Source organism: Epinephelus lanceolatus, chromosome 10 (genome assembly GCF_041903045.1).
Source record: "Epinephelus lanceolatus isolate andai-2023 chromosome 10, ASM4190304v1, whole genome shotgun sequence".
NCBI classification, from domain to species: Eukaryota; Metazoa; Chordata; class Actinopteri; order Perciformes; family Serranidae; genus Epinephelus; species Epinephelus lanceolatus.
In genome coordinates, this window is record NC_135743.1 from 13,020,339 (window position 1) to 13,029,463 (window position 9,125).

Consider the following 9,125-nt stretch of genomic DNA (forward strand, 5'->3'; position numbering starts at 1 on the left):
TTAGTCAACGCCGCGCAGCGAGGATCGATACCGGCCGATCTAATAAAGCGGGTCGCTTACGAGGCCACCGCGGGGTAGCACACACTGTTACACCAGCAATTACCACCTCCAGCCCGGCCCCCCATACCCCCTAACTTATCTGTCCGGGCTTCACGGCTTGCTTGATTTATTAATAATAACAGTAATAAAAGAGGCAATGAACAGAGGCTTCATAATCACAACAGAAATGTAATGGTGTGTGTGTTTTGGTGGTGCGATAAAAACACCGGGACATTGTCTGGAATGGTGATATTTATGTGCAGGAAAATTACATTACTATACACAATGTGTCTGAGATGGGCTCCCCAGTATGTGACTCAAACTTTGTCCTACTTGCAGGGTATATAATGGAATAATTGGAGCTTGGTTTCTGTATATAATATTGCTATATAACAATTTTACTGACTTATCCTCCCACAATATGTGACTTTGCTCATGAAACTTTAATGTTTTTATCCAGGCAGGCCTGTTACCTGCAGTAAATTTGCTCACTGATGGAAAATAACTCATTACATGTCTTTAAATAGCCTACAAGTACAATTTCAATGTTTCAAAATAAAAAACAAAACAAAAAACAAAGCCATGATAATCCTATAAAACACATTATGATATTTCCATGCAGGTTTTCACACAATAATTTTGCTGCTTCTAAACATTAAAGTAGGGATGGACATGTTTTTTTTTGCTTTTAATGATCATTTTGAAGTAAATATTGATGCATAATATAATGGTGATAGGGCAGGGGTGGCAATCATATGGCCCGTGGACCAGAATCGGCCCAAGGAAGAGTCCAATCTGGCCCACAGGATGACTTTGCACACTGAATACTGATGCACTTGAGAAGGCGAAAAGGTGCCATGTTTCGGGACTTTCACTTTGGATTTGTAAATAGTTCATAAGGCAGGGGATATCTTAACCTGCTTGCTCAATAGTTCCCACTGTAGTTTGGTGTGGTGATGCCAGCATTATTACACAAGGGTGGGAACGTATGGAGAAATCCACATATAATGACAGTGACACTTATTTTTCTGGGGACATCTCAAGCTGTTCGACTGTTTTGTAAATGGATGAATGTTTCCAGAATAACAATAAAAAGAAATATGTAGGTGTTGTTATTTAGAGGTTATAATGTAATGGTTTTACTGGTCCAGCTTCTTGACATCAAACTGAGCTGCATGGGGCCTATGAATTTACATAAGTTTTGCACCCCTGCCATAGAATAATGACACCATCAGCATTCAGATTCGGCCTGGTTTCCTATGAGCCTCGCTTTCACTCTGCAATTCTGTGTGCCACCAGGTACGATCTCCTGAGAAAATGAATGCTTAATTTATGGCACAGAGGAAGTGCATCAACCATTGCGCAACCAAAACAGGAAGAGGAAAGCACCTTTGTTTTCACTGCTAGCTATTGACAGCCTTAAAAGTAGCATTACATTGTCTTAAATTCATTTTGGATGGGTCTCAAATATTCTTTAGTTAGGTCACCGTGGGAATTTCAGGTGTTTGTACTGCAGGAAACATTACTTTAACTGGAGGGAAACACTATTTGACAAGGACGCATATTTTGACACAACACCTGTGTGCAGGTAATGCTCCTGTTTTTGCCCCATCTAGGCATTTTGATTACGCAACGAGTCTTCATCGTGAAGGCCTTGCGAACCAGCCTGCTTATGGAAAGAGGAAAATGCAAGTTTAACAACAAATGGCTTCAGTATAACAGTTCCTTGTGGTGGTTAAAGATGGCGCCTTCAAATGCACATGGAGCACACTGCACTTTTCAAACTCAACGGAGATTAAGGCGGGAGAATGTCATATGCACGTGGTACGGACATAGAGAGTATCATCAGTGTTATTTTACCTTACTATTCATTTTTGAACTTACATCAATGTGTTTATTATTTAGTATTTAATTAATATTGGTCTTAAATTGAATTCAAAATGGTATTAAAAAGGTCTTTGAAAGTCTTATATATAACTTGTTGATGTCTGAAGACACCCTGGGAAATGGCAGACAACAGAAAACTAGAATAATTGCAGAAAATAAAATGCAGTCCTGTCCCGTGTTGTTGAGGAAAATGGAAAGTGATCTCTTTCACCATTTAAAAGATTAAACCAGCAGTTCCCAGCCTTTTTGGCTTGTGGCTCTGAACAGTGTCTGGTTTGGGCCCCTTGTCACATTTCAGCTGTCTGTGAGACGTTAAGCAGTTGCACCGAAACTTGTCATATGGTTTCATTTTAAAAGTTGTTCAAGAACCAAAGAGGTAGAATCATCCAATAAATTATTTTGAAAGATCAAAGATAAGAGACAATCCAAAAAATGAATACAGATTTGTGTGGCAGAGCTTTGTTTTTTTCTTGCAACCTGCCTGATTAGTCACATCAGGACCTCCCAGATTTCTCTTGTGATACTTTGGCGGGGCTCGACACCATCAAGATAAAGTAGCTGAAATCAGCTCCGCCTCGACTGGCTCCAACAGTAAGCTGCAGTAAAAGATCTGACTATACTTCTTCTACTAGTGCATTTGTTTCCACTACAGGGATACAATGGGCTGCTAAATTTATTTTGGCATTCTTATGATATCTCTGTAAAGTTTATTACGTTTTGTTCCATTGTTTTCCACAGTTCCATCTTCATCCTCTTTCACTTGTCACTCCATCACTCTCACTTGCCTGTTTCATCCTTCACTTCAGATTTGGCTCCACCACTGTATTCATCCACTATCTACTGTAGTCATCACACCACTTCCTTCCTCACTGCCTTTCCTGTAAAACTCCGGATTCTTGTTCAGTCCTCCTTATGAATTTCAAACTGATGTTTTGATTTTGACCTGGAAGACTGAGTCAGAAAAACGTCTTGGGTGACATAGTGGGAGGATATGGGTATTGACTAGGGGCCTAAAAGTATCCGGACTAAAATACTTTTGTGCTTGTGTGCGGTCCTTAACTGCATATTTATGAATATCTTATTTTTTAATTTCACACTGCTGTGCTTTTGAAACAGGGTCTGTTTGAAATCTACAAAACTGCAAACAAAACACTCCTGAAATTCTGATACAGCAAATAATGTGTCATCTGAGACGAAGTGGAACAAGCAGGAACTTTAAAAAAAAAAAGGCTATTTCTTTTTCCTCCTGTGCATATTTAAACTTAATTGGCTCTCCAAAGGCAGATTTTAGGTCAGCTGGTGGAGGTATGATCACAGCAGCCACTAAAGGTGATGTGAGGATAAGAGGAAGTGGGCTGATCAGAGTTACCTCCTCGTCATTAGCACCATAATTCCTCGCTGCTCTGCTGAAACACTAGAGTTCCTCCTCCAAATCACCCCGGTGGGACTCTTACGTATAACAGAATCTACACAGTTAACAGCATGTGTGATATGGACTCAGCACGTCTTGGTGTGACTTTGTGCCAAAACATGCGACAAGCTTTGATATCGGAGTGAACTATCCATTTCAGATGCTCAGATGCGAGCCTGCCTTGGTGGCTGTGATGCTTTCCTCTAAAGGAATATGTTCCTAATCCAATTCCTCAGCAGTTCCTGCGGTGTAAAACGAGACTTGAAGCAGCATGAGACAGCAATTCAGGCGATGTCCTAGGAGGGATGCTTAACATAGAGGATGAATAGACGCTCCGTTGTCAGAAAGCATCAGGAGAGAGGGGGAGACCTTTGAGTCTATGCAAATTACCAACCCATCTGCATGTAAAGCCAACCGACCAGAACACGGGAAATAGGATGTTCAGTATCAAAGTGTTGCACATTAAAAGTGGATGAAAGTGAGAGAGAGAGAAAGAAAGGGAGGAAGGGAGAGAAAGCGGGAGGGAGAATGAGGAAGGAGGCTGCCTTGCTTTACTTTGCTGCCACGTGAAGTGTGACTGACTTCAGCTCGTTTGTGTCTGGTTTTGGTGTGTTCAAATAAAAGCCAGTCTCATAATCCTAAGTTTGTCACAGCTCGCAGTCCGGTACACAGAACCAAGACCCCCTGCTCGCAGCCGCACACATGGGATGCATTTAAAAAAAAATGCCTCTCACACAGCAGAGCTCGCTTTAATGTAAAGGGCCGGGGTCTGTGAAGCTTCAACCAGCATGCTGAAAAGTGATGAGAAAGAATCTGCTCAGTTTAACTCAACTGGAGCTCATTTGCACTCAACAGCCATAACTTAAACATGGTGCAGAGTGTTAGAAAGATGAGAGATTGTTTAACACTAGAAAGACCCTGCCAATGTTAGCTGATCCTGTTTTTAAAGATAAGTCCTGCCATGACTTTACTGAGGCCAATTTAATGTATGAATCAATGTAAAATATCCCAAATCAGGCATGGAATTAATGTTTATGTATGTCTCCCTCCTTCAGATGTCATCTTGGTCATCTTTTTAGTGTGAAGAGTTACTTTTTGCAATGTTTTCAAAGTGTTCTTAGCTCATGCTTGTGTACAAAATAATGGATTTGCATGAGAACACAATCACAAAAAAAGGCTTGCACGTTTGGTGATATATCTATTTCTCGCCTGAGCTTAACACCATAACATTCTCTACATGTTTCCCCCTCCTTCCTTATAATCTGGTCTGTCCACATTCATCACAGTTTGCATGACACAGTGGAGTGCCTGCTTTGTGAGCACGCAGCAGAAATAATTACACCGTTATTGGCTACCTGACACGTGTAACAGGAGGTGAATACCGGTGCGACAAGCAGACGTGGTCGGGTTAGGTTTTTATTTAGAACAAACAAACTCTGCCTTAAGCCCAGAGAGGAAATAAAAGCCCCGACTATTATTCATTACCTGGAAATTAAATAGCACAGCGATTCATCAAGGCTGCAGAATTATTCAATGATAATCCTCAGAGGTTTTCACAAGCCAAAGTCTCGCACACAGAATACATTCAGGGATGAATCCTGGTTGGGAGCTATGTGTCTTTTAAGCTTCCCAGCTGTAAATGATGCAGTTAATCACTTTGTATAAATAAAATCATCACGAAAGACATTTACTCAAGTACTGTATTTATATTTCATGCTACTTTATACTTCACTACATTTTCAAGGCAAACACTGCACCATTTTACTTCACTGCATGTATTTGATAACTTAGATCATTAACACAAAAATATAAATCAACTAATAAATGATGATGAAGTCACCTAGCAGTATATAAAGCAATTAAAATGAGCTCCACATTTACCAGCTGCAGCATTAAAGTGATGAACACACTAATGCATCACTCCGTAATAGACTATAATGTACTTTATTCTGAGATAGGCCATTCTACATACCGAGTACTTTTACTTTTTGTTCTTTAAGTACAGTGGTGTAGTGGACGGTATACATTTTTATATGAAATGAATATATGGAGGAGTAAACCTACTTCCTCCTCTGCAACCTACCCATCTACCTAGTCGTACACCCACTTCATCAACACTGTTAAAGTATATTTTGATGCTCATACTTTTGTACTTGTACTTTTACTTTTACTTATGGTAAAATACCTGAGTACTTCTTCCATCACTGACTATAAACAAATACTGTAAAATAAAGATTTCTCCAAACCTGGCTGTGTTGTGTAATGGCATCCTTGGTAATGAATGCGCAAATGCAAATGTGTTATTTCAACAGACTAATTTATTTCAAATAATTTTAGGTGACATTTTGAATCCGCAATTTGATAAATGATTTAAAATGTGTGGGGCTTTTTTTTTTTCAACAAGTTTTAGGCTGTCTACTATTATTATCAGAGTCAAACTTTGAAACTAGCAAAGTCTCTTAATAATTCAATAATTACCCGACCACAACTTTCTGCATCTGTACAGTGACTACACAGTTAAGCAGTTAAATCCTCTTTTTAACAAAGCAGTGTTTTCATATAATTCTGGTTGTATGGCTTCTGTTGTTTTGGATGGTGTAACTGGTGATCAGCTGTAAGGGCCAGTGCCGATCCCGCAGGCAAAGAAGCCCGTTTAGGCTCCTTAACTGCCCCTAATGTCAGTATTTCTTGAATTTCTGGTGACCAAATGATGTTGTATGTGTGACAGTAATGGTACCCAGCTGCCAAACATAGTGAGGCAACAGTAGTACATTGCATAGTCCCTTTATAGGAGGTTTAATTGGGTTTATAATTGTCACAGCAAAATTTGCCAATATGAGTAGCCATCATTGGGCTCCATACATTTGCCTGGTTTGCCTCTCCTGATGATGGTGCCCCTGGTGAGGACCATTGAAAATATTCCTAACTGGGAAACCAAGTGAAGTGAAACCTCCCAGAATAAATAAAAGGGATATTCTTGAACTGAATTCTGAAGACACCCAAAGGCGTTTATGTGGAGGGTCTGCTTCACAGACTTAGCATCTTAAGCCAGTCTTTTACTCTCCACTGCATGAAGGGTCAAATACTCACCCTGGGAAATATATACTGTATCTGATTATAAAGTATTGGGGGGTAAAAGTAGACGCAATACGTGCAAGAGATGTCAAGTGACATTCTGCTGATTGGTGAAGACTTTAACAAAGTCCTTGATCTCGAGCTCTTTCGCAGGACCACCACAGCTGAGAGGTTAGCTCGAGGAGTAAATAAGATTCTGCTCTTTACAGATATGTGACAGCAATGGCACCCAACAGAAAGAAACACTTTCCTGTTCCTTCTGCTTCTTCGTGCTGTAAAATGTTTTATGTCAAGAGCTGTGAGACTGAGAGGTCAAGAGATTTCAAACTGTGATTCAATCCCGTTTCCTCATGCAAAATGCTTTTGGAAGTTGGTGTTTATGTTTATGTTGTTTATGTTTATGTTTATGGGAAGAAATGACAACTAAATATTAGATTCATGAGCTTTTTGGCACCTTTGAAATCTCTATCTGACTGCCTGTCGATAACAGTTATGGCTTCATCTCGGTGAAAACAGTCAAAACATAGCAGCAGAAGTTGTAGACAAAATTATTTAATGACTCCATCAAAAATGAATACAGCATCTTGACCAGACTGAGCTTGTTTGGAATATCATAATAAGGACTTTCAGTGCTAAAATACCTGATGAATGACTGGCCTTGTATCACTTCAATGCCCCGAGAAGATGAAGTGCTTATTTTCTTTGGATGATGCAACTTCAAAAAGATATAATGAATGAGTTCAAAATGTAGAAACACACTTTGCTCAAGGACCTCGTCATATCAAAGCATTCGAAAGTTTTCAGAAGGACTCTTCCTGCGGCAGGGACGCCCTCTCACCTTTGTTCACCTTGGTTCTGAAATATGTGAAACATACACTAGTCAGGACTCTCAACCACAATGTCGCTGTGGATCAAGGTGTTGATTGCACGCTGAGAAACTCTTAAGTGTGATAAACATCCTTCCAAAATTCAAGGAAAAGCTTGAGAGGCATGTGTCCAGAACATCTACTCCCAGCTGAAGAGTAAACCGAAAGGAGAAACATGTCACCCTGCACTGATTTAAACATGGGCGTAGATTCATTTCACTGAGTGGGACATATATATACATATTTGTATGCACCAATTTGTGCCTTTTCTGCATTAATTTATGACGTAAGTATCTTTTATTTGGTCAAACTGAAAGCCCTCTGCTACTTTAATGTGTTTTACTGGGGAGACAAATACACTAAATATTCCCCTCCCCCTCAAATCTACACCTATGCCAGATTTGATTTCACAAATACAGCAAAAAATATCCTTAAATTTATTCCAGCAGACACATTTTATGCTGTAAAAGTGTCAATTGTTTTTTTCATAACCCTTAAAAAATGTTGACTAATGAGTGTGCTCTTAAAATGTCTTTATTGATGTAATTACAATATAATGAGCATTGTTTGCCTCTATTAATAACCAGAGTTTTGTATTTCTGAAGATGTAATCAACACCGGCAATCTTCAGCCAAGGTCCAATTAAACACAGGCCAACATGAGGAAAAAGACCCTGCTGTGTTGAAATGTGATACAGTGTAATCACAGTGTCATTGGAGAGCTGTAATATGGATATGTGACAAAGATTGTTTTTTTTTTTCTCACTCAGATAGTTAAAACTAAATTTGTCATCCCAGAAATTGTTTATGATCACAGTCGTCCCAGAAAGCCTCAGAGGGAGCTTTGACGTGGGATTTTCATGATCTTCTAAATTTATATAATATGGCAACATCTGTCCGTAATTATGAAGTTTATTTTGAAGGGTGAGTTCGGTTCCAGCTTTAGCACACAGTGACGCACAGAGGAAAACATTAACACTGTCAAAGAAATATCAGAAATGTTTGTTGGTATTGTTGAAGCGTTTCCTGTCTGGAATCAAAGATAAAACATAAAAAACCCTCAATATCACGCTGCTGTGTTAAAGCTTTGGTTTGTGCATGCTTCTGCTGGAACACACAGCTGAAATGGAAGTGGACACACGCTCGCCTTTTTAAGTCCTTTTACTTTAGCACCGCTTTAAAAAGTATCTCCCCACTTTCCGCTGATTTCAGTGTGCTTACTTCATCATTCACAATGGGCAAAGAATGAAAACATGGGCTTTGGAAATTTCTTTGTGAAGGTCAAAATCAGAGCCAGCTCATAACATGCCTCAACAGTGACAAACATGTCATCAGAAGAGATCAGAAAGCATGAAATAGAAGCATTAGCCCTATTATCCAGGAAATTGCCTTTCTGGCTTCACAAGAGGCTTCTACATTACAGCCTACATGAATGAAAATGCATTTGCAGCTTATCTGGATGTACACTTCTATACTTAAAAAACAAAAAAGCATCTCTGGCTCTGTATCCAACCTCAGCTCTGTGTTTACTGAATATAAATACAGTTACTACTTTAAGGTCCATGTATTGGCAATGATGCTTCAGGGTCTATTAATACCGGGAGTCTTATCAGGCTGTAGCTGCCCACAGATAAAAACTCAGCTCGATATTCCACTAAGTTACTCACATTACAATGGCCTCTTGCACCACAAGGTCATTGCAAGTCCCTGAAGTCTCCTTATCTCCACTCCCATGTGTATTACACTGGACGTGTGCGTTCCGCAAATAAAGTCGTATGTTTATGTGTGTGTGTGAGCAAGGTAAAACATCAGCACTTTCAAGACTTAAATGACGGACAACTGGAAGCG